General features: G+C 42.3%; 1 protein-coding gene across 4 annotated transcripts in view; it reads left to right on the top strand.

Moving 5' to 3' along the window:
* LOC128581995 (GRB2-related adapter protein 2) overlaps positions 1–25,603 on the top strand; it is a 62,909-nt gene that overhangs the window by 16,483 nt on the left and 20,823 nt on the right. The gene's annotated exons all lie outside the window — the stretch shown is intronic.

Genomic DNA, 25,603 nt, shown 5'->3' with positions numbered 1-25,603 from the left:
ACATTCTCCATTCCTGCGATCCCAAAAGGTTATCATTGCTAGTTCATTTCAGGGCACTTTGGATGCCCCTATCCGGCTCTGAACGATTAGAACCATTGGGGAAAAAGCTTGCCTGACTCTTCTGTTCACCTTATTTGTAAATTTATAATGTGTCTCAACGTGCAGAGTAGTGTTGTGTCATATGAAAAATAATTTCTCATTATAATAACATTTTCTCTTAATTGCAAAAATATTTCTGACCTAAATTTATTCTTGTCATAGCTGTGTGAGCAAGCGGAGTCTTGTTTGTCTCTACAATATATTAATAATGTATTAATTAGCTTCCCAGTGCTGCCTGAACGAGTCACAGAAAGGATTTATCTAAATCTTAAAAACTGAAATGAAGCCTACGCTTTGGTAATTATGTTTTAAGGGCAGTCTCAGCATTAGTTAGTGTGGCAAAATTTAGACCTAACTTTGGAGAGGAAATAACAAAACCCCATTCAATTAACAAAACACTTATTTAGCACCTACTGTGCACAAATTCTGAGAGGCAAAGGAGCCTATTACAAATAAAACTGGCCAATTTGATTTCATAGCCCTCGTTATAAGGACGATAAAAGGCAAAGTAATGTAAGTGTTTTGATTTAGTGTCAGTTTGATGAAATATACTACATTGAACCATATGAAATTAACAATGTGTGACTTTTACTTTTAATCCAAAAAGTGGCAACTTTTAAGTGATCCAGCCTAATACTAAGGTACTGTTGTTATACTGTTCCAGTAACGTTATACTTTTCATTTTCTTTCTATTTGTTAAATGAAATGGTTTATTTCAAGTTGAACCTGTCATTATTAGACAACAAATAGACAGTAAATACAGGTCAGGGATTTGACTCTTGTTCTTTATATTTATTTATTTTGATAGACTCACAACTATATGTTATAGTTTAAAGGTTTCTGATTGTATAAGACCCTGCTCTTGATTCAGTTTAGAGTCATTGTCCCTGCTACCTGTGCTTCGGGTGTGACATTCTCCAACCCAATTCTTCATGCCATTTCCTCTGTAATCTTCATGCAATATCATCATCTGTATTCCCATCTGTTTATTCCACAGAGATGTTTGATTGCAGAACAAACGTATTTTTGAAATATTGCTTCTTTTTGAAATATTGCTCAATAGGGCGGCGCCTGTGGCTCAGTCGGTAGGGCGCCGGCCCCATATACCGAGGGTGACGGGTTCAAACCTGGCCCCTGCCAAACTGCAGCCAAAAAATAGCCGGGTGTTGTGGTGGGCGCCTGTAGTCCCAGCTACTCGGGAGGCTGAGGCAAGAGAATCACTGAAGCCCAGGAGTTGGAGGTTGCTGCGAGCTGTGTGAAGCCACAGCACTCTACCAAGGGCCATAAAGTGAGACTCTGTCTCTACAAAAAAAAAAAAAAAAGAAATATTGCTCAATAGAAATTAAGTCTGACACCCAGTTTTGCCACTCTGTCCCTGAGTTAGAGGTTACTGAGCAGCCAGAACTGGTAGCCATACGTATATTCCACTAAATCTATCTCCTTCAATATTTAACAGATATTTATCTAGCATCTATTTTGATCAAGCATTGGAGTAGGTCCTCTGACAAATATCAAGTTATATAACAAAAATATATGCATTGATATAAATACGAGTTTAATGCTGGCTATATACTGTTCTAGGCATTTGACATGTATTCATCTATTTACTCCTATCCAAGGGGATGGGTACCATTGTTATTTCCACTTTAAAGATGAAGGAACTGAGGCCAGAAATGTTAAACGAACTCTTAGAACCCAAACCCTTAATCAAGGCATTGGTAATTTATCCAGTTATTATAAGGAACTCAACGTTAAAAAAGCAAGTGCTTTCCCTAGATCATGAACTCAAAGGGTGACAAATTAGCAATGCCTCCTCTTGCCCTGAGAGAGTAAAATATCAAGCCAGGATAACTTCTGTATAATGTGAGAAAATATGGCATTTTCTCCTGGGAGGGTCTATCTGCCATCACACCTCTGGTGCACAAGGCATACACACACTGCCCAGCATATTCTGCAGAGTCACTCCTATCTTAACCCCAATCTTATCACAACCCTGCCAAAGGCCAGGCCCTATCAAGAGAATGTTCACTCATCTTCCCGTTATGCCCAATGTGTGAACACTGATAACACATCTCAATTCAAAGAAAATCAACAGAAGTCATCTCAGTCAACCTGAAAAGTCTGATGACTCATTCCCACCCTTCTCACAGGGCTCCTGCTGGGCTGCCTGGTTCTCCTGACCTGGCCTGCAGCCTGGGAGCAGCTCAGTGCCTGATTACCCTCTCCACGGATCAGATAAGTGTTGACTTTCTTCTGAACAGGCATTTGAGTTTCATTAGGGCCAGGCTGCCCCTGTCCTGTGCTGACTGTGACCCTGCTGTGTATGCCCCCGAGGTAGACTAAACAAGGTTGTCTTGGAAAAAATAACAAGGAAAAAGATGCTGACTCTTCAGCCCCCAGAGTAAATTCCATCATTCTAGAGGTAAAATCATATCTAAATATGACTTGATTTATGTCAGGTCTTATAAATACATGCACATATGTAGATGCTGAAACAGTGTGTTCCCTGAGAGCCAAAAGCAAAACAAAACAACTTACTGCCTGATTAGAAAGATAAGAGCTGGTAGGCCAACTCACCAGAGTAAAGAATCACTGTACACACACATATACACACACACTGGTGTAATAAAGTGAGGCCTAGGCGAGTGGATTGCTTGAGCTCAGAAGTCGAAGAGCAGCCTACTAACAATGAAAAACTGAGGCAAGAGGATCACTTGAGCCCAAGACTTTGAGGTTGCTGTGAGCTGTGATGCCACAGCACTCTGCTAAGGGCAACATAGATAGTGAGACTGTCTCAAAAAAAAAAAAGAGAAAAGAAAGAAAGAAAGACCACAAGAGAGCTAGTTGCCTTGGCAACAGAGGACAGTTTGTATGTTCAAAGATTTTTGTTTGTTTGTTTAAATTTAAACTACTCACTTGAACTTGAGTAAGCTTTCTCAAGTTGAACTTCAGGCCTCCATCCTCATATGGAGCTCTGACATCTATTTTAGGCTCTAGCAAGGCAGTGGGCAGAGTTGGTAAGAGCAAAATCTCAGAAGTCTGGCTTTGAGTTTCACCTCTACCACGTCCAGCTATGTGGCCTGGGTAAGTTACTTAACCACCTTAAGCCTCCATTTCCTCACCTGTAAAATGGGAATAATGAAATTTTAAACAAACTTGTGTGGGTTTGTTGTGAATATTAGGTGACATAATACATAGTAACCATTTAGAACAGTGCCTGAGTCCAAGTAAGCCCTCAACACATGTGAGTTATTTGTAATAGTGACTTGAAATGGGTTCACATATCCCAGTATAAAAAACCTCCGAGTTATATTTTATTTTTAACTTTAATCTTTGAAGTGCTTTAACCTCATTTCTTCATCTGTGTTTGTGAAGAAGGAGAGTGCTTCGTTATCCTCAGAATACAATCTTTCCTTTCATTAAAAACCATTATTCTCTTCAAGTTTCCCTTCTGCAGTAAATGTTCCAAATTATTTAATACATGCTTTAATCATTTATTTGAACTTCTCTACCATCTTCAGATGTAGCACACACAGAAATACTGTCTAAGAAAATCTGGTATTGAAATTACTTATCACTTGCACCCCATTAGCTTGAATGTTTAAAACCCATTATTGGTTTCACTCTGTCATATTCCAAAGGCCACCTAATTCTCACATGCATAGTCAGCACAAGCCATGCCAGAGTGACCACAGGTTCTTCCTTCCTTTATTCATTCTACGCTTATTGAGTGTCTACTATGTGCCAGGCACTAAGATTACAAAAATGATCCTCTCTACTTGGAGGAGCCTACAGCTTGGGAGGGAAGATACTGTCCACGAATCATTACCAATGGCTTCTCATTGGATGCCATACTTGAAATGGGAAGGATGGCTCAGGGAAGAAAGGAGGAAGGGGATTATTAAGCTCAAGGATGGCCTTGAGAGAAGGTGACATCTGAGCCATATTAAAGAATGGCAAAAATTAAGGAGTACAAAAAGAAGGGCATTCAAAGAAGAAACACCCAGGGATAATTTGCACATTGTATCACCTATTCACCTTACATGGGCTGCTATGGCTCAGGCCTCAGGTCAGGGAAAGGAGCAGAGACATGGTCAGGCAGGGCCGGGCTAAGAAGCCTGAGTGTCATCCTACAGGAGTCGGGAGCCAGGGAAGGATGGTAACCAGAGGCGGGGCAGAGCCATCTGCACTCTACATAAATCACTCTGGAAGCAGTGAGGAGGGCAGCATGGGGCCTAGAGCCAGGTAGGAGAAATAGGATGCTGGGCAGCCGAGAGACATTATAAAGCTCGCACAAAGCTGTGGTGCTGGTGATAAAGAGAAGGATATTAGGTATATTTAAAAGTTTGCATTGAAAGACCAACTAGAGGGAGCGCCAGATTTGGGAAAGAAGAAGGAAAGACAGGGAGAAGTCTGGAAGGAATTTCTAGATTTTTGGTGTGAACAACCATGAGGGTGAGTGTGCCACTTAGTCTCCTAACAGAGCAAATACAAGTTGTCACAAATCCATCTTCCAGAGATGTACCTCAGAGACACATGACCTGCCAAAGGTCAGTAGGGAAGGCCAACAGTAGGGAAGGGCAGCATATATGTATTTCTTAATAGATCTTTCTTTTAAAATGCCCCAAAATACAGTGATCAGCACTTCTGTAGCTGACCACCGACCACCTCCTTAAATGGACCTAATTTTCATAAAAGACATATACCACATGTAGGTATCAGTACAGCAGTCCTAGTCCCTTATATTGACTACCTCTGGATGTTGGCCAGTTTGTTACAGTCCCTTGGGTGGTCAACTTACAGAGATTTTACTATAGATGTATACTATATATGCGTGTGTGTGTGTGTGTGTGTGTGTAAGCTAGGACAGTATTTGTGTAAGAATTTTAATTTTTAATTTTCTGGCAACTAAGTTTTCAAATGCAATAATATATCGGCATTATTTCAGCTATCTGTGCCTGGTATAGTACATGTTTATGGTATTTATCTCCCTCCAGCCCTCACTAGAAGACAAGCTCCATGAGGCTGGGGACTTCGTCTCCCTTGTCCTCATCCAAATCCCCAGTCCCTAAAACCACACTTGACTCCTGATAGGTGCTGAATAAATATTTATTGAGTAAATGAATAAATTTCCATGTGGGTAAGAAGACACAGTCATTTCCTTTATTAACAAGGAAAGAAAAGGTAAAAACCAACAACAAACAAATCTGGACTTAAAACAGTTTTTCACAAAAAGATCTAATTTGTAAAAATGGAACTGAAGTTTAAAAGCTATTTTTCTCCCTGCAGTTCTACTTCTGGGGAAAACACAGCTGCCAGCATAGATGGTGGTTTTAACTGCCCAGTGACAAATTCTGCACGGTTGTCCATATTGGCAATGCTCCGCTTCCTTAAATGCCATTGGATCAGTAAGGAGACGGTGATTTTCCTTATTGATTTAAAGCCAGTTCCTCTTTTGTGAAAAGTTCCGTGTGCTGCTCCCTGGCACATATACCATCAAAACTGAACGGGGCCAGAAATTAAATAAGTCACTCGTGTTCCTCTCCAGCCATGTGACGTTAAAACATTTCTACTTCTGTGCTCGAGTATTCAATCTTTCTCCCTTTAAATTTAGCAGAGTGATTATTCCTCCTGGTGGATTGCACATATGCTCCTTTTGATCTGTGAAATAGCTCATTCCTGGATGAACTTTAAGCTTCCAAGAAACACATATAAAATACTGTTTATGCACTGCAGGGGAAATGTTTCACATTCTCATTACTCCAAAATGGTTGCATCAAACTTGTCTCTCTCTCCAAGGTTCCTTTTGTTCCAAAGATTTCTTTTTTCCAAGAAGAGGGAAAATGAACTTCAGGCAGCAGCACTAGCATGACAAGTCATCATCATCATCACACTTTCCATGAACTTTATGGAAAGGTCTCAGAGTCAGGGCCGTGTAGGAAGCTCATTCACCAGCAAATATCTTCAGTGAGCATGACACTGTGTTAGGTCCATGGACTATGAAGAGGAGTGAGGCTTGGTTCTTATCCTCTGGGGCTTACGAGTTAGCTGGAGATGAAAAACACAAACCACAAAATGAAATTAACTGTCACCAGGGAACAACACTGTCAGTAAGTGCTGCACAGAAGAAGGCGGGGTAACAAGACTGCAACCCTCAAGGAGATGGACTTGAATTTGAGGGGGGCTGGAGTAAGGAAAGGCAGAGTGGTGGGAACACTCATGGACACTGCTACTAGATGTCCTGCCTGCCAGAGGTGGGGTTGTGGCAGGAAGGGTTGGGGACAGATTGGGGATGACCTTGTATGCCACTCTAAGAACTCTGGATTTGGTTTAATTGGAATTACTGGGAGTTTTTAAGTAGAAATGATGTGAACTGAACAATGATTTTGAGAAACTAAATCTCACAGGGATCAGTGCCATGAACTAATTGGGGTTTTTTCGGACTCACAGACATGAGATACTGACCCAGGCTGGGGACAGTGGGATGTCTCTGTCATATAGTATAGTCCTGAGAATGTCTCTTAGGGATACATATAAATTTGTGCCTCAGAGTCCCTGGCTGCCTCTGCACTGTCAGACAGTGATATTGTGACACTGTGTGCTCCTTGGAACTAGTCTAGTTCCCTGAGAGCCCACATTTGGTACACAGAATAGGCCCAGGTACATACTGTCCACAAACCTCAGAGAATCCTTGCAACCTAAGTGGTAAAAGCTGGAACAAACCCTGGAGCCCTCCAAGTTCACTTCCTCATGGCTCCTTAATGATGGGATCAGGCTGTGACCTCAGACTTCCTGGGCTGGTCACAGTTTTGCTTTGAGGTGTGTGCACACAAATTCTGGCAGAACCCAAGAGAATTTTGGTTGAGTGGAGGAGTTAATGGTGCTTCCCCACCCTCATGGGGATAGTCGAGGCTCTTTTCCTTTGGTCCATCCCGAGCCCCTACACTGGCCATGCCGGAGTTCCCACCTGTTGCTGCCATCCCCAGCCTCACTGCTGTATCACAACATTGCTGTTTCTTCCATCCTGTCACTGATGGTGCTGTCCTACATCTGAACCCTTTAGGTCCTGTGTAGGCCACACTACCTTCAAGATAACCTCCGTGGCCTCAGCCTTCACTGAGGTGCACTAAGTTCTCTCCTTGGAACTCCTTGCTACCCTGCACAGGGCTCTAGCACCGTGTCTCCAAGATGCCTCCTGCCCTCAAATGGGAGCCCCAGGAGGACAGGGACAGTGTAGCTTGGTGCCCAGTATATGCTAAGTATTGAAATATCTGATGAATGAATGAATGATAGTTGCCTATTTGCCTTCTTGGCGCATTCATTCATTTAATAAATATTTATTGAGAAATTACTTATGATCAGCACTGTGTAGTTACACTTAAATGTCAAAATAAGCCTGTGCGCTCAAGCTCCAATTATGCACACATACATTATGCATGGGGAGTGTTAACATGCACACACAAGCAGACAGGGCGCATATCTACAAATACCAGAGCTAGCAAATGCAATAAGCCGTGTGCCAGATGTCCCTGCAATTTACAAAGAACTAAAAACCCAAAAAGACAGCTCCATAAACCCAATAAAAGGAAAAAGGGAAAAAAAAAAAGCAAAAGAATAGAAGAACCTCGAGCAGAAGGAAGTGGCTATGGTTTTTTCTATGCACCGGAGCTGGGGGTGGGGAAGATTTATAAAAGCATTCTGTGCTGGGACGGTTCATGTAAGTCTGAGTTCCTCAAGGGCTGGCTGTTAGGAGCTGTTTGGAAAATTCATTGCCATGCTTGAGTCTAGGGATCGTTTTTTTATTCCACTGGAAATTGTTAATGGGGATTGCATTAGCGGCCCCTTATTGCTTTGCCGGATAGAGAGACAGCAGGCTCGCTCAAACAATTCTGAAACCCTGATCACTGCCAATTAGGGGAATATTGTCTGGCTGACATAATCAAGTAAGTATAAATATATTTATCATGATTGGGATGGGGAAAGGAGACAGCAGAAAGATCTAGGCAGCAGCCACCACCTGCTGCCTGGCTCCAGTCGGGAGTAAGCCCAGTGTCACCCCATGCTCAGCAAAGGCAGTCACTGGCTTTCTGAGGTGGAATGCACAGTTGAGAATTCAGGACTAGAATTGCTTTTCCCAGAAGGAGCCCTGTCTCTTCTTATTTTCCCTCCCCTCTTCTTCCCTTTTTTTCTTTTTCTTTTTTTTTTTGTAGAGACAGAGTCTCACTTTATGGCCCTCGGTAGAGTGCCGTGGCCTCACACAGCTCACAGCAACCTCCAACTCCTGGGCTTAAGCGATTCTCTTGCCTCAGCCTCCTGAGTAGCTGGGACTACAGGCGCCCGCCACAACGCCCGGCTATTTTTTGGTTGCAGTTTGGCTGGGGCCGGGTTTGAACCCGCCACCCTGGGTATATGGGGCCGGCGCCTTACCGACTGAGCCACAGGCGCCGCCCATTCTTCCTTTTTTTCATGTTCACTTCTGTGAAAGCTGAAAAGAGAAGAGAAATCAGATGTCGCATTGATCACGTCTGAATTCTGCCCTGTTGGTCATGCTGTCCCCACTTAGCTTCTCTGAGGTTCAAAGTGATGGCGGGGAATAGCGTCCTGACAGGACCCGCCACCCTCTTGGCCTGCCTGCGCGTACAAGTCCATCTGACATCTGGTTTATCTCATTTGTCTGCTCTGGGAGCGTTTGTGGGAATTGCTGTGATGTGTCTCAGAGCTGGGGTCGAGAGCCCCTGGTGAAAATAACCCACTGTAGTGGTCTAGATGCGGGAGGGATTCCTCACATTGAGACAGCTGAGAAGGAAGCACGTTTAGGTCACCTCTGGTGGCATTCCTCTTGTCTAACTGGAGAGCAAGGTCTGTTTAAGCATCTGCACAGATTCCAAAATGCAGGCAGCATCCATTCACACCCGAACAAACAGCCAGGGTCGGAGAAGAGTAGCCATATCACATTGTTGTAGGGGAAGTCAGTGACAGAAGTGACCTTGAGGCTGGTCCATGCAGGACCAGTTGATCAAAAGCATTCCCCTCACCCCTGACTATTTGATAATGGCCATTTATAGAGCTACGCTGATTTCGGCTTTTTTCTTGACCCATCACCTATGTGCTGCTCTGTCCCACCACCTGAGGGCTGAGGACATTTCCCAGCGGCAACCACAGGGCAAGGCAACCCCTTTCTCTGTGTCCTGTCCTCTCCATCTTGTGGTTTCTCTCCACAGCTGCAGATGGCTCTCAGGCCTGTCTTTCTGGTTGATGAAACTATTTTATTATTGGTAGCACAAACATGATACAAGAAGATGAAGCAGGAAGGTGTAGGTCCACAAAATAAGTAAGGAGCCCACATAGGGAATATGTCATTTATTAGATCGTTCTGCCTGAAGGCATCTGGACACCCGTGTTCCTCTGTCTTCCTGCTATATTTTTCCTTCTTTGGAAGGAGAAAACTGTCAAGGCCAACCTCCCTCCACCTTGGTACCAGAAATATATATTCCCTTTGCTTCTCAAATCCTTTTTTTTTTTTTTTTTTCTTTTTTTTCTGTCACCCTATCACTCAGGCTGCAGTACAGGGCAACAATTGTAGCTCACCGTAACCTTAAGCTCCTGAACTCAAGCATCCTCCTGCCTCTGCCTCCTCAGTAGCTAGGACTACAATCAAGCACCACCACATCCAGCCATTTTTTCCTTATTTTTTGTAGGGATGAGGGGTCTAGCTATGCTGCTCAGGCTGGTCCTGAACTCGTGGCCTAAAGTGATCCATCCTGACCTCCCAAAGTGTTGGGATTATAGGCATGAACCACAGCACCTCACTTTGCTTTTCAAATTGTAATGAATGAAATACCTCTTTTTTCTTTTTGTCTTCTACCTCTTTCCAGACATATTTTTCCTCAAGAATCAGAGCTTATTTATCTCCAAGGGAGAAGGAAAGTCATTTCATATTTCCCCATTAACAAACTACCGCTTACTGTGAAAATACAGGGAACTCTCTCACTCTCAGTAAGTTGGTTATTTGCCTTGGCTGAACCTGGGTGGATGGACAGCTGCTATTCACTTCAAGTTGGCTTAATTTTCTCTTGTTGGCTTTTGTTTCCTTAAAGCAAAGAGATTTCTTGGTTTTGTCTGTCTGTCTTTGATTCTTCTTCTTTTGAGGAATGTGCCTGACTTCTCCTGATTTGTTGCTTAGTAAGCTGGTTTGATTAAATCCCTAGCATTTATTGAAGAGCCTGCCATGTTGGGTGCCATGGATTCCTCTGAAATTCTCCCCATTTGAAGGTTAAATGAAGTCACCCATCTGAATACTAACTCCCTCCTAATCCGTTGGTCTTCTGCTTCTTCTTCTGAGAGATGGTGCAATGTCATAAACTGAGCTTGAGTTCTGATGTCAGCAAGACCTAGGTGATACTGCAGTGTCATCTTGGGGATGTTGAATCTCTGTTTTGAACCACAAGTACCCTTATTATAGATGCTCATGGGAACAACAGAACAGCCTATTCATCTGTGCTGGTCTCCACAATGAGATAAAGCCAAGCAGACAATGAAAAGCCTGATTAATGTTGTTGCAAATTATGTGTGGTCATCAGGTGTTTTTGATCCAAGCATTTAGGTGATATTTAGTCTTGTATTTAATCCATGTCATTTAGTTACAGGGAGAAACCCTTCTGAACACACAGAAAGCTCTTGACCTGCTTAAACATTATATCTGACATCATTTTGATTCTTTTTACTCAAGATTCTTCCTGCTAAGAGTAATAAAAGAGAAGGTGGAAGAATTGTACCATGTCATTTTCCTGGGCTTGATAGTATACTATGGTGACAAAAGGCATCTTCTTTGGGGAAAGAGGGGATGAAGAGTACAGGGGACCTCTTTGCACTATTTTTGCAACTTCCTGCAGATCTATAATTATTTCAAATAAAGAATTTAATGAGAGAGAAAGAGAGAGGAGTGACAATTGGGAGAAATGAGCGCTTATTGATTTTAGTCCCTACCTATACAAATATTTACATTTTGTCTGCCTCTTCCCTTCTCACACAGATTTGTGAGCAGTCATGAATAAAAGCTAGCGCTCCCTTTTCTATAGAAGAGAAGAGAAAAACTAGAATGAGTTGAGAGAAGCCCTGCCCACATGGGTTAGAAGGGCACCTGCTTCCTGCCCCTCCCACCCCCTTTACCTACTCAGACTCACCTGCATCCACACCACGTCCTCCTTCCATCTCACTCAATGAGGAGATGCCTTAGCTGCTGCTACACAGTGTGCTCCTCACCTGAGCAAGGTATCCCATCCCTTCCTGCTGCTAGCTAAGGCACAGTCCTACTTATCTCTCAGGGTGAATTTCTTCTTACTCTGGGTTTTAACATCTATCTATATTGGAATAGCTCCCCAATTTAGAATTCTATCCAGATGTTTTTGCTAAGATCTACACCTACATATCCAACCCTTGTCTGGGAGGAGTCTCTACCTAGATGCCTCACAAACATTTCAGATTCTTTTCAAATCGTTTCCTCTTTCTATCTATATCCCCATATCTCAGAAAATGCTACTTCCATCCACCATAATGTTCACGACATCTCCAGTTCACCCTGCCCTCCAATCCTTTGTACTGCTATCAGATTTAACATTCTCTAATGCAAATGTTGTCAAATTCTCAGAGACTCCTGTCACCTTGGGCATGAAGGCCCTGCCCCCATGCCAATCACCAATTCCATTTCCTGACAGTCCATGATTGAATCAGTTGGGTCCCCAACTCCTATTCGTGCACATCATTTTCTCTCTGTGGCATACGTGCTCGCTACTCTGCCTGGCTACTTTCTGCAATATCCACTTCGATTGTTAACTCACATGGGAAACTTCTCCTAATCCCTCCTATACCTGCCTCCAACCCAGTCTGGATTAGGAGCCTCTCCTTTGGGTTCCTTGACCCTTGAGGTTTGGCTCCTTATTACACCAATCTTATTTGTTCAATTGACTTGTCTTTCCTATAAGGCTGAGCAATCCAAGGTCTAGGCTGGGCCATCTAGTCTACCTTGGATGTCCATGCTCAGTGCAGTGCATGGCACAGAGTGGGGCCTAGGAAATGTTTGTTGAGTGAATGCACAAAACACATAGATACTACTGAGAGAGATAAGGTGGGTGAGTGCTCAGCGAAGTTAGGCAGGAGGAAAATCTGAAAACCAACTTGGGGAGAAATCGGCACAAGGGTAGATAGAATCAAGAATGAGAGAAACGCAATGGAGGATTTGAAATGAAAGAAAAGAGATCATTATAAAAAAGAGATCATTATAAAAAAGAGATCATTAAAACGACAGAACCACATTTGGTACTCTGAGTGGTTTTTAGTAACTTCCTCTGAAATGGTTCCAGGAAGAGACAAGGACTAGGAAGGTGCAAATCATATAAATAAAAAATGAGGTAGCATCAACTGATTTAGGGATTAGTTTTCATCAGGACTAGATACACGGGCGATTTAAGTAAATGTCAACCTGGTGACTATGTGATGGAACTACTAATAATTTATCAGGGCTGGTGCCAAGCATGGAAAAATTTGACAAGTTATAGGAAAGTAGATGGTGAATTTGAAAATAATGATACAAAATGCCAAAATCACCACAAGAGGAATATCTGAATACATAAGAGGCCTTAGAGGATTCCTGCCTTGCCACAAATACAGACTACCAAAACAAATGCACTTGTAAGAACAGAAATTCCAAAATATAAAATCTACTTACCAACACACATAGTATTCCAGAATATATAATGGTAAAATCATGTCTTTTGACCCATACAATATTGAAAGTAGCAAATAATCCAAGAAAAATAGAGTAAATAGGAGATAGGATATTCTGTGGCTCACAGGACTTATGAATGAGGTTATATACTTCTACACACCAACCATGACCTTCACTGAGAAAGCTAAGGCCTCATTTCAGGACATCAGCTCTGACCCCAACAGCTAGAGCTGATTTTCATGTAAGAGACCTCGTGGAATAGGCCACATGTGACATGAGGAGACATCGGGGAAAAATTGAGATGAAAGGGTGAAAAGATCAGACAATTCCTGGCCAGTACTCTTAACAATCAATGCTCCACTACCAGTTTGAGATTTCTATGAAGAAGATAAACATTTAGGATATACATACACTATACAAAAAAAATTGCTGGTTGTTTATCTGAAATTCAACTTTGGGCATTTTATATTTTATCTGGCAACCCTACATAGTGAGGGTTTTGCAGTCACAAAACTGTGACTGGGTTTCTGTGAGCCACACCTCATCTCAACATTTTTTCGCTGTTGAGCAGAGTCAACTTGTCAGAGTCATGATAGCAAACAACTATTGTGTACCCACTATGTGCCAGACATCATACTAAGTGGTTTAGATGAATATTTCATATGTTCTTTCCAAGAACACTATGACACTGGTACTACTATAATCCCCATTTTTAAATAGGGAAACTAAGGCTCAGAGAGGTTAAATAACTGGCTCAGAGTCACCCAAATAGCTAGAGGTAGAATCAGGATGTGAACTCTGGTAGCCTGACTCCAAAGCCCATGTGCTTGTCCACCTCACTTGATATGGTTTCAGCTCTAGGCAAGGGGTAGATACACCAAGTCCCCCAGAAGAATAAGAGAGCGTGAGACCATGGGTACGATGGTGTCAGACCCTGACTAAGGACTTAAAGAAGCAGTTGAAACCATACCAGTTGCCTTTAAGTAAAAAAAAATGCGCTCCCAATTCTAGGCAGATGCAGCCCCACACCAGGACTCAAAGCTTGATTAGAAGAACACTGGATGAATATCATCCCCCAACTGCAACCTCAGCCTTGTGCAGTGAACAACCTGCATGACCATACTATGTGAGTTAGATGGCAGAGGACTAGTGCAGAAGCCAGGATGCAGATGGGGAGCTTAGAGAACAAGGAGAAGCCATTTAGTAAAGCATGTTTGCATGGGTTAACGTACTAGTATGTATGTATTCTAAAGTCAGTTTTGAGAGACAAGATGAGGAGAGACTGCTGAAGGCCCAAAATGACAGTAGGAGAGAATTGAATGGATCTGGGAGGACAGGTGACAATGTGACACGGACGGATGCTGAGTGGGAAAATGATCCTCCACGGATGTCTGTGCTCCATCACAGAGGAGTAAGTAGCAGGGGTAGGGAGGAGGGTGAATGAGGCGTGGTAGGTAAGGTGGCAGTCGCCTATTTCATGACGCAATGAAAGGAAAGTCTGTGGCTTGGAAAAGAGGTGGGGGGCAGAGAAAACACTAGAAGAGGGACAGTGAGTGAGAAGATGAATTTCTTCCACTTGGTGTCTCCCCAAGTACGGCTGTGAAGGAAGAGTCTGCCCTGTTTTGGTTTGAGTCCTTTTCCTGTGGGGTTATTAGGCTGGAGCAGAAGGAAAGAACAGAAGGCAAGGGCCGCAGGCCAGCACAGCTCGACTTCAGCAAGGTATTTCCTGACACCCTGAACGAAGATAGACAGGCCAGCTGATAACTTAATCTGGTGGGTGGTAGCTGATACTCAAGAGAATGTTGATGAATAAGTTAATGCCAACCTGGAGGGGTCTGCAGGTAAAGAAACTAGGTGCAGAGATAACCAGTTTGCTTAGGGTCACACAGCTGGTGCACAAAGGAGCCAGGACTAGAGCCCAGTGGCCCTGACTCCAAAGTCCATGTTCCATTTATTATGAAATAAAGGCCAAAAAGGCATGAAGTTTGCTTATTAAAAAAGACTTGAAAGATATAACCAGAGGATTAGGAGTTCAAACCATGCCTGAATGAACTGTGAGGGCTGAGCAACTGGCCAAAGAGAGAGAAATAAGATGGAAGTTAAAACACTTAAACGTGAGGCTCTGTATTTTGGTTCCAAAAATCCATTGCAGAGGTGGAGAGGCCTGCCTTGACCACCTGCATGTCGGAAACACCTGGGTTTTTGTTCAAGTGGTTGCATAATTCCTGAACAGCCAGCAATGTAACATGATTATAAAAAAATCTAGTGTACAGATAAAGTAATTAAATCATCCTGTTCCACTCAGCCCAGCTCAGACTGAATCTCAAATATTGGTTTCAAATCTCAGTAATGCATTTTAAAATGGGGCCTCAGGAAAATGAGCAGGAGACCAAGGAGTTGGAACCCTGGCACATGGAGGGTGGTGGAGGACCCTGGGGTTGGAAATGAGAATTTGGAACTTCTGAAATTTCTGGTTGTCATTTTCATTTTTTCTTCTTTTCTCTTCCCTTCTTTTTTTTTATTATTATTTTTAAATTTCTGCTTCCTAGGGCAACTGAAAGACTTTAGGACTTGATGTAACCAATCCAATAAGCTCTTAGGTCACTCTTTCTTCTCCTGGTCAGTCTTCTGCCCATTCTTTATCATCTCCATGAATTGGTGAAAGACTGACCTTCTGGACATAGGATGTGCAACCCTACTTGATCAAAACAGCAATTAAAAAGAAAGAGAACTACTTTATGTATTTTTATTTTTATTTTTACTTTTGAGGCAGTCTCACCTTGTAGCCCTCAGTAGAGTGCCCTGGCATCATAGCTCACAGCAACCTCAAACTCTTGGGCTCAAGGAATCTTCTTTCCTCAGCCTCCCGTGTAACTGGGACTCCAGCCCTGGCCACAACACTGGGCTATTTTTTTAGAAACAGAGGTCTCGATCTTGCTCAGGCTGGTCTCGAACTCCTGAACTCAAGCAATCCACCTGCCTTAGCCTCCCAGAGTGCTAGGATTACAGGCATGAGCCACCGCACCTGGCCCAGAACTACTTTAAGTGAGACAAATACAGGTGCTCCTTCATTGAACTCAACTCAAATTTGAAGAACAAAATTTCCAAAATAATAAAAAATTATAATTATTCCCTTGATGAAAGGAATTAGCAATATTATCCCTTTCATTGGCAATTTTTTCCTGAACACATTAACTTTTTATTCAATTTTATTCAAAATAAATGATACTAATCTAATAGTGAAATAACATCAATCAACATTTAGAGTATTTTATGTTTAAAGTATGAAACATGCATTTCTTAAACGTACCTAGAGATAACAAGAAATACTTTTTATTGGCCTCATTGATACCATGAACAGCCACCATTGGCAATTTTTTAGTACCTTTACCAGGCGACCTGATAACGTAAAAATGCCGTTACCTCCACCTTTTCACGGATAATCTTATCCAGTGAAGCAAATCTTATCCAGTGAAGCAAAGTAAGCTGCTATATGAATTAATGTTCACTTTTGCAAGCTTTGAGACCAGTGAGCTAAAAAAATGACCAGTATTCCAATAATAAATGAAGGCTGGGACCATAAGTAAAAGTGACGAAAAGAATAAAGCAATTGTGGTCAGGTCCACGCTGCTGTACTTTGCCCAGATAACATTTAGGTAGCCCAGAGCATACTGAGGAACAGGGGCTGAGGGCATCTGTAGCATTTGTGAACAGTGTCACAGTCCTGGTGACAACAGAGCAAGAAAATGGAGCCTTTCAAAGACATAAACAAGCCACGCTTTCAGAACCCAAATCAATGAAAACAAACATGAAGTGAACAGTAGGGAAGAGAAGAAAAAGAGAACATGAGGGCGTCATAAAATCCTCGCGATATATTTGAGGGGGAATCATGATGTGACTAGAAAGTGGGAAGCAGGTGTGGGTGGGGGAGTGAAGCCCGGAAATTTGTAAAATGTCTGTCTGTCTGTCTCTACTTTTTCACTCTCATCTCCCCACCCCACCCCATGGCACACTCCACCCTTTTGCCAGGGCTCATTAAATGATTTCTGATTCCAGGTAGGTATTTTTAATGCTTCGTTTATGTGTGGATTTTGCCAGCAAGATTCTTGGTGTTTCTGTAGGCAATTGTTATTGCTCGAGGAGACAATAAGATAAAATGAGGAAAGGCAACAACACATCAGCCTCGCAGCAGAGTGGGGCTGGATGTTCCCATCTCCAGCGGGGTTGGTAGCCTCTTTCTGTTTTTTTTTTGTTGTTATTGTTTGGGAATGATGTTGTTCTCACAGTGTCATTTTAATAAGAAACACGTAGGGAATTCAAAGCAGAGTAAATTCATAGTAAGCTACCAATGTTTAAAGGAGAAAGAAAAAGAACTTGAAAAAAGAATATATTGTGGGGAAAATTGATGAGAAAGGTAAGAAAGCCGTGGGGCAGGAAAGGAAAAGGAAGGAAAGGAAAAAGCAGGCTATTTTAAGTTCATTAACTGAGATCCTCTGAGTTTCTGCAATTGCCTTAAAGCACATGATGGCTGGGTCTGAGGTCCGCGGGGTTGATTGCAGTCTTTGCCTCTTTGACCAAGAAGTAATGGGCTTGAATTTCTCGCGTGTGTGAGAATTGCTCCTGTCGATTTCTTGGCTGAAGAACAGCTACCCAGAGAGATTTAGGGTACCTGAGCTAGTTAACAATTAGCTTGAAATAGTAGCAAGAATACTTTTTGTTATTTTGTTAGTATGAACAGAGGTGGAGTGGCAGGGTAAAGAGGGATCACAGCCTGGGAGCCAGCAACACATGCTCTGTCTCTCACCTCCATTTCCCATCTATACAATAGAATGATTATAACATCCTAATAATAACAACAACAAGGATGACCTTTTGGAAAGCCCTTGGCATGTGATAAGCCATATCAATAGATGGTAACTTAGCTGGTTCGTCTGTCTAGATGTTGGCAAAGCTTGGGTGGTGTACTGGGACTGTCTGTGGCTGTGCTGGCACTTCCTGTTTAAAGATAACAAGGCAGTGACTGTGCTCTGGGTGGATGGTGATGTGTAGAAGCCAAATCGGTTTTCTGTTTCTCTACCTGGTTTTCCCCCCATTTCTCCTTGTTTAGTGCCATCTTCTCTCTTTACTCACTGGGTTGTCTTGATAACACTGCAGCTGAGAGGGAGAAGCCAGCACTTGCCCAGGGAAATAAGGAAAAACGGGTACTTGAAAGGCTGAAAAGGAGTATATGCTTGGTGCATTTACACTTAAAACTTCTGAATTTTTTTTTTTTTCTCTACAAGAAAGAATAGTAGATAACAGCAATGCAAAAACTCTTTGGAAAAAGACACTTAGCAATCAAACACCGACAACAGGCCCCGCATTCTTGTCCTCTTCTCTGTAACATTGTGGGCTGATGATTATCGTTAGAATTTCTGATGAAGAAACTGAGACACGAAGAAGGCCTTCTACCCACTAAGTAACCCACAGGACCTGAGATTTGAAACCAGGTGTTTCTGACACCTGCGTCCTGTTAGCTGAGCTTCCCACTGATGGGGGAGAGCCTCGCCTTGCAGAGAACGGCAAAAAAGAATGGAATTTGCTTAACAGAACATATATGTACATTATGCTTTTAAAAAAAGATACTTTTCTTACCAAAAGTTTGACTATAAATGAGATTTTATGCAATATGCCTTGCACTAAAAAAATTAGATTATAGGATGGCTCAAAGGGGTAGGGTGCCGGTCCCATATGCCAGAGGTGGTGGGTTCAAACCCAGCCCCGGCCAAAAACTGCAATAAAAAACAAAAAAATTAGATTATATAAGCCAGACTGGTGTTGATTGAAGAAGAGTAAGGTAATAAATAGGCTGAAAATGGAAGAGCAGGTGACTGATCCCTTTGTCTCGGGCATCACCCAAGTTAGGAGCAGGGGAGGGGAGGGAACTGCAACACCCCTTCTCAACCAAAACCAGAAAAACATAAGCAGGAAAAAGGAAGCTAATTAAAAAAGAAAAACATCCTTGAAACCAATGAAATCTCCATAATCCACAGTGACAGACAGGGGCCTGCAGAAGAGCAATTTGATTAAATAAGGATATAAGGGATTTAAAGAGACTCTCCGGTTTTGTAAAGTTTGCCTGTAAGTCTGAAAAATATATTTATTTGGCTTCCAAACCTAAAAACCTACTGCCTTCTAACTGGGGAGATGGTTCTCATTCGGAAACTGGGAAGCAATTGGAAGGCAAGGTCAAAGGGTGTAGGAGGAGCTGGGGAATCCCAGGTTGAACTAGGACCTAAGGAGGCTGGCCAAGGGTCTGCAGGAGGGACGCTGGTCGAGGTATTAGAAGGTGAGGGCAAGTTAACTCCCCCCCCTTGCAGTAAGTGGTTGTGGGCTAAGCCTGAACCCTTCTGGCACTGGGAGGAGAGGGCAGCACACTTCCCCTGCCCATAGCACAGTGTCTCACTCAAGAACCAGCTGCCCATTAGTCACCTGTCATCAGAGACAGCTCTGTTGGTGGCTTTCCGCAGAAGTGAAGCAGCCAGAGGATGAATTGTTATTCCAGGAACACACCTGTGCACAGGACAGGAATGGATGGGAGTTGAGGGGTGCCCCACTGGTTTCTATTCATATAGCATCCTTGTGGCCTCCAAGGCCAGCATCTGCAGCTCAGCCACTGATGAATTATCAGACTTGGGCAGGCTGCAGAGGCCCCCTCTAGTTCCCTGTGTTCACCCCTGCTGGTCATGCTGGGGGGATTTGTGCTTTCCTGAGGCTTAAGAGGGGGGGAATAATGAGTCAACCAGGGACAAGAGAAAAATAGGGATGTCCTGTCTGTGCAAAATCACGCAAAATGGAGGCTTTTGTGGGGGGGTGCTAAAATCTCAGCCAACTAGCCAGAAATGGTTTGATGGGGGTATATTTTCCTTACCTTGCTTACTTTGGTTGCAATAAAATCTGAAATGTTAAACAGGCCAGGACCTTTTGAGCAAGCTGTCTTTTTTTCCTGGGATCCTGAACCCAAAAAGAAATGGTCCTGTGTCTCTGACTTGGCTGTAGATCATCTAAAGCAGAAGACCCTGAGGGTCATTCCCAAGAACATGACTCTCTGCAAGCTTTATCTGGGGAAGGGCAGCTGGGGGAACCAGGGGGCTCCACATGAGTTGGTTGTAGCTTCCACGATTCCAACTCCCACTCTACCCTCTGCACCTGGCCACGGAGCCATGTCTCCAGAGAAACCAGAAGTAGGATCCTAGTAGAAAGGATTTGAGGTTTTCTATTTCAAAGCCTCCAAAGGATGACTTAGAAGTAATTCAAGAGCTGGCACAGTTAAGAAACACGTAAGCCTTGTTAGGCATTCAGTAAGAAGGTTAACATTTCCTACATGGCCAGCTAATTAAGAGGTATTCTGTAAGCAGGGATTCTGCTGGTTTAGAATAAAGTGAAAGTCTTGTCATAGGAGAGGCCAAAATGGGGACAGGCTAGTCCTTGATCTTTTGGTCTCTTGGCTAAGCCAGCCTTTTCTTTCTCCCCCCACCCCCCACTTTCTTTTCCAAAATAGATTAGTTTGGTTCTCTCAAAGAATATTTAATCAGCAGCTGACAGGCAAGCGTATGGTAGTTGACAATTCCATGCTCACATATTTTCAAGAAGGGCCCTCTGTAACCTTTCTCAGTTTCCTATTCCTATGTCCAATGCCCAGTAAGAGTGATAAACTGAGGCAGTAATGCCCCAAACACAGCGGTCAGGTTCAAATAGAAGAAAAACATAGAGTAGGGGTTTTGATACAGGATCATTAACCTGGAATCCAAGCAGGAGTGAGGGCCCATTCACCTCAAGAGGAATGGGGATCACCTTCCCAGGATGCTCAGAAGGCGGTTAAGCATCACAAACAATGCAGGGGAAAATGGCTTCTAATTCTTTTCCATCTAAGTAATTCTGTATTTTATTGGTTTTAGACTCTTTGAAGTGTTAACATGTGGGTGCCTTCAAACTCACAAGGACAATCACCAAACCTGTCTGTGTAAAAGCTGCAGGGACTCAGGATGCAGAGAAAAGTTAGGAGATGGAATCTCCAGTTTGGGGTGCACATTGCCCTCTATTGGATTAAATAAATCAGGCCTCTTAGTGGGTGTGTGTGTTTCACTATTTCTGGCTGAGTTTTCTGAGAAGTCAGAGCACCTTTGAGTCTCAAATTAATTGATCTTTAAATGGGTCCTCTGTCTGCTGCCCCTTCCCTGAGGAAATCAACTTTATAGCAACTCTAATGGCAGGTCATTTGCCTATTTTCATTCACTCAACAAACATTTGCTAAGGGCCAACTAAGCACTGGCTAGATACTGTAGGGAGTCGGAGAATAAATAACAATGATTACCATTAACTGTAATGATTACCATGCTGTCAGTCTACACATTAACACACAACAACCCCATGAAGTAACTGTGGTGACTGTCATCTTACAGATGAAGAAACAGTACACTAGGAAGTAAGTGGCCCATTTTAGATTAAGATGTAGGCCCCCTACCTCTAAGCCCACACTCTGTCCACTAAGCTACAATCCTTCTTCTCAAGAAATTTGCAAACTATTAGAAGACATAAGATATAGATATAGATATAGATGTGTATATCAGTGTTTGACAAACTATAGCCAGTGAGCCTAATTCAACCCTTCACTGTGTTTTTGACCTTGAGTTAAGATTGTTTTTTACATTTTTTAAGTGTTGGGGGAAAAAATCAAAAGAATAACAACACTTCTTGACATGTAAAAATTCTATGAAATTCAAATTTCTGTGCCTACAAATAAAGTTTTATTAGAACGATGCTACATTCATTTAATTACAATCATCATCTAAGTCTCCATCCCCAGCTCCAACAGTACAGTTGAGTAATTGTGACAGAGACTGGACAGCCTGCAAAGCCAAAAATATTTACTCTCTGGCCCTGTACAGAAAAGGTTTGATGACTCCTGAGGCAGAATGTTCTGTATCAATAAAAGAGGCTTTTTCTTTAATGAGATATTTAGGACTTGAGAAGAGAGAAAACAAATATTTATTTGGCCCACAGTGTGTGGAGCTAGAGGAGATATACAGGTGTTCTCTGTTTTAAGACTCAATGCATGAAAATCCAGACTTTAAAACAGATAAATTAAAAGGCAGTTAGTTATTTGCATAACAAATTTTCCTTTCATTTTATAAAGCAATTCACAACAGGGTTTCTCTATAGAGTGAGCCTCCATAATACATGCTAATATGATTCCATTTACAAATACTCTATTCACAATAACTTTTCAAGAATATACCTATTTTGCACAGGGAAGCTTAGCTATAATCATCTTTCCCTGGCAGATGTAAGATTTCCTACTTATGGAAAGAAAGTAATTGAGCTGACCTTGTCAATTCCATGGGGGAAGGAAGCACAATCCCTTATTGTCTCCCAAGAGGGGCTTTACCTGTTGCTTGGAAAGAATAGAAAGTCTGTGCAGTCTAAGTCTCTGAATTACGTGATGTTAGGTGGCTGGTATAAGTTTACATTTTTTGCTAATCTCCTCTCTATAGCTACAGCCAAAGTCCTAAAATGTAAACTATTCTCCCTACTTACTTACTTCATTTCATAACAAGATAAACTAATAAAAATTGTTGCTAATATCCTAATAAACATGCAACAAGCAATACTTTAAAAAGCAATGTTTCTCTCTTTCTTAAAAAAATTTCAAGATATTATCTCATCTGAATTGCAATAAAACTGGGGCAAGCGTTCAAATTAGAGCTCTCGCTGCAAAGTAAGAAGTGCCATCAATCTGGGACCCGTCTTCATCGAGGTCCCAAGCCTGAATCTTCGCATAGCTTGGTGGTGTTATGCAATTGCTCTTTCTGAGAGACACAGAAAATGGAAACCTTCCCTATTCATAGCCAACTTAGGAGGAGCTGAAATTGTTCACGTAGCTTCTTGCCTGCTACCATTTTGATGGTGACTACATATTTCTGAACAAATCCACTTACAATCTGGCTTTCAAATACAGGTTAAAGAGCTCTCTCCTGGCTTCTGTTTTCAACCTCTGCGGTGACTATGTTTTAGAAGTAGACAGCATTCTTGTTATATACCCTGAATATTTTTCAGGCCTTTGGTGGTAAGAGAAGCTTACATGGAAATGCAAGGCAGAGAAAATCACGTCAGGGCAGTCTGTGTGGCATTACCCTGTGGTGAAGCAGATCTGTGTCGCCGGATTGCTAATGGATATTTCCAGCAACTCATGGGGAGGCCAGGGAGTGAGAGAGCAGCAGAAGGCTGGTGAGAGCTAGCGCTGGGGAAATGGCAGCATCAATGCGCCTGGCAGGGTGGGGTGGCGCTGCCGGAGGTGGCTAAACTGACCCTGGAGTTTGCAGCTTCTCATGCTGTACGGCAGGCAGCATCCAGCTGTTTCTAAAGCCCCTCACTGGCAGAGAAAACACATTTAAGCCATCTGTGAGGTTCTCTAGAGAGGGGCCTCTCTCTTCATCTCCCCCAGAGGTCAGACACACTGAAATTGCAAGAAGGCACCATTGCATTCTTGAATTCAGGCTTGTAGCTCTCTCTTTCTCTCTCTCTCTCTCTCTGAGTTGTTGTTACCCAGTTTTTATCGCCATCATATTTTTCTTGTTTCCCAGATGCAGGATGTAGTGGTGGCAGGTACAGCTTATAAAACAAGTGGATAAATACTGAAACAACTTTATTAGTTCAGTTCTCTTTTTCCCTGGTGATAATTTTAAAACTTTTCAAAATGAACACGAATGAATATAGAGAAATGAGATATAGATTTCCATGCATTTTTATGATCAAACAGAAGATCAAGCCCTGGGGGTGGCATATTTACCATTCTCTGCTATTAGGGTGCTTCAAGGGAAGAATGTTCAAAGCCCTGTGATTTGAATGAAAAAAGGAACACAACCCACCCCGCCTTAAATAAATAGCAGCCTGAGCAGATTTCATTTCGCAAATGGAAATGGAAGCAAACAAAAATTTTCCAAGTGATTTCATGAAGAGTGGGCTTGTTTAATTGAGTTTTATGAGCCAGGATTAATACCATAAGCTGGGGAGCACTGCGATATGCCTGTGTCGTTGGCTTGGCCACACCGCCTGCCTCCTGGGGGAAGACAGAGAAAAGTGCCTCAATTCAGAAGCAATTTTACTTCTGCTTTAGCTCCTCCACAAGTAATTTACTGCCAGCCCTAGCGCCCAGGCCTGAGCTGAGCTGTGTGTAATGTTAGAAAGGTCTTCCTCAAGCCAAGGTCATATCTGCTTCATGCCTTGGACAGTTTTTCTTCTCCCATTTATGTAACTTTCTAATATATTAAGCATTTGCCCTCCCCTTGTATCCCCCATCCTGCTTATTAAGGTAAATTTGCATAGAAATGAGATCTTGGTTTTCGGAACCATTATTCTGACCCTTGATCCCTGGAGGTGACCAGTGTCTACTGTTGATACCATGAAGTAGACCCACAGAAGCTGTGTCTCCTTGCAAACAAGAGACAAGGCCTTAATTAGGAGAAGACTTGCATGTTAAAATAGTGGGGCGAATCAAATCGACAAAGGCTTTTAGCATTAACTAAGGAGAGGAGAATATTCCTTTCTGTTGAGTGGGTCATCCTAGGTCACAAAAATTTTAATTTGCCTTAGAGGGACAGATCTTGAAGAAAATGTACAAAAAGTATTGTTTGTGCTGGTGGTGTTGTTTGGAAATAAGTTTTGACTGATGATAAAGCTCAGTTTTTTGCTTATTGTTTGCTTAATATCCACCTTTGGACGGGTAGTATTCATCTCTCCAAATTACCTTTGGAAGACCAAACAAGTGTGGAGAATCAGAGAAACAAGCCCTTTGCTATCGCCCTGTTGCAGTTGTCTGATGTCCTGGTGCTGCACCCACCTACCAGTAGCCGCCTTCCTATTTACCCAAATCCTGTCTATCTGTGCAGAAATTCCTACTGAAAGGACAACTATGGTACCAGTTTACTGGTCACAGAAAGTCCACTAGGTTTCAGAGTACTAACCTAGAGAGTTTGAGACTGAGAGAAACTTCGAAAACCGTAAGTGCCCAACGAGAGCTTTCAAGATTGTCCTGACAGAATGCTGTCTCGGCAAAGAGTCATGGAGGTTGATAGTCATGGAGACTAAGCATCAAACTTCAATAAAAAAAAACGTTTATAGGCACTGGGAGCTTCAGAAGAAAACCTCTGCTAGTTTTGGTCAGGCTGCCTTTGCCAGGGGTGAGGGGATGCATTCCGTAAAATCATTTTAAAACTTAAGTACAACTTAGCTTTTTCTTGTATAATGCTTTGCATTTATGATCTAATTTAATCTAACAGTTTTATTAGTTGAATATTATGATTTTCATTTGACAGATGAGGAAACTCAGACTCTGAGAGGCTTAATTTCTTGTCCAGGATTATACAGATATTTACCAAGAAAACCAGGATTTATGCCAGCTCTCTCACTGTTAACCTCCCCACAATCTCCAAAAAAACAGCTCTATTTCATACTCCATATAGAACATAGGCTGATTCATTTATCTTTACACCATTACCATATATTATGAGGAGGGGACCAGCATTTTAACTCAATTTAAAAATTATTAAAATCTAGATTTCCAAAATGTACTTGGTCTACACTCTAATAATAATATAAGTAATCTGACTAATAGAGTCTCCTAACTCTCCAAACAAAATGCTTTCAACTCTCAAACCATGCAAAAGGAAGCTGAGTTCCCCAATGGCTAATGCTGTCTAATTCTCTTAAATGATTCAGATGTAAAAGAGGAAATGGCATCTG

This window comes from Nycticebus coucang, chromosome 3, assembly GCF_027406575.1.
Source record: "Nycticebus coucang isolate mNycCou1 chromosome 3, mNycCou1.pri, whole genome shotgun sequence".
Taxonomy (NCBI): Eukaryota; Metazoa; Chordata; class Mammalia; order Primates; family Lorisidae; genus Nycticebus; species Nycticebus coucang.
This window is presented reverse-complemented; position numbering and strand designations above follow the sequence as displayed.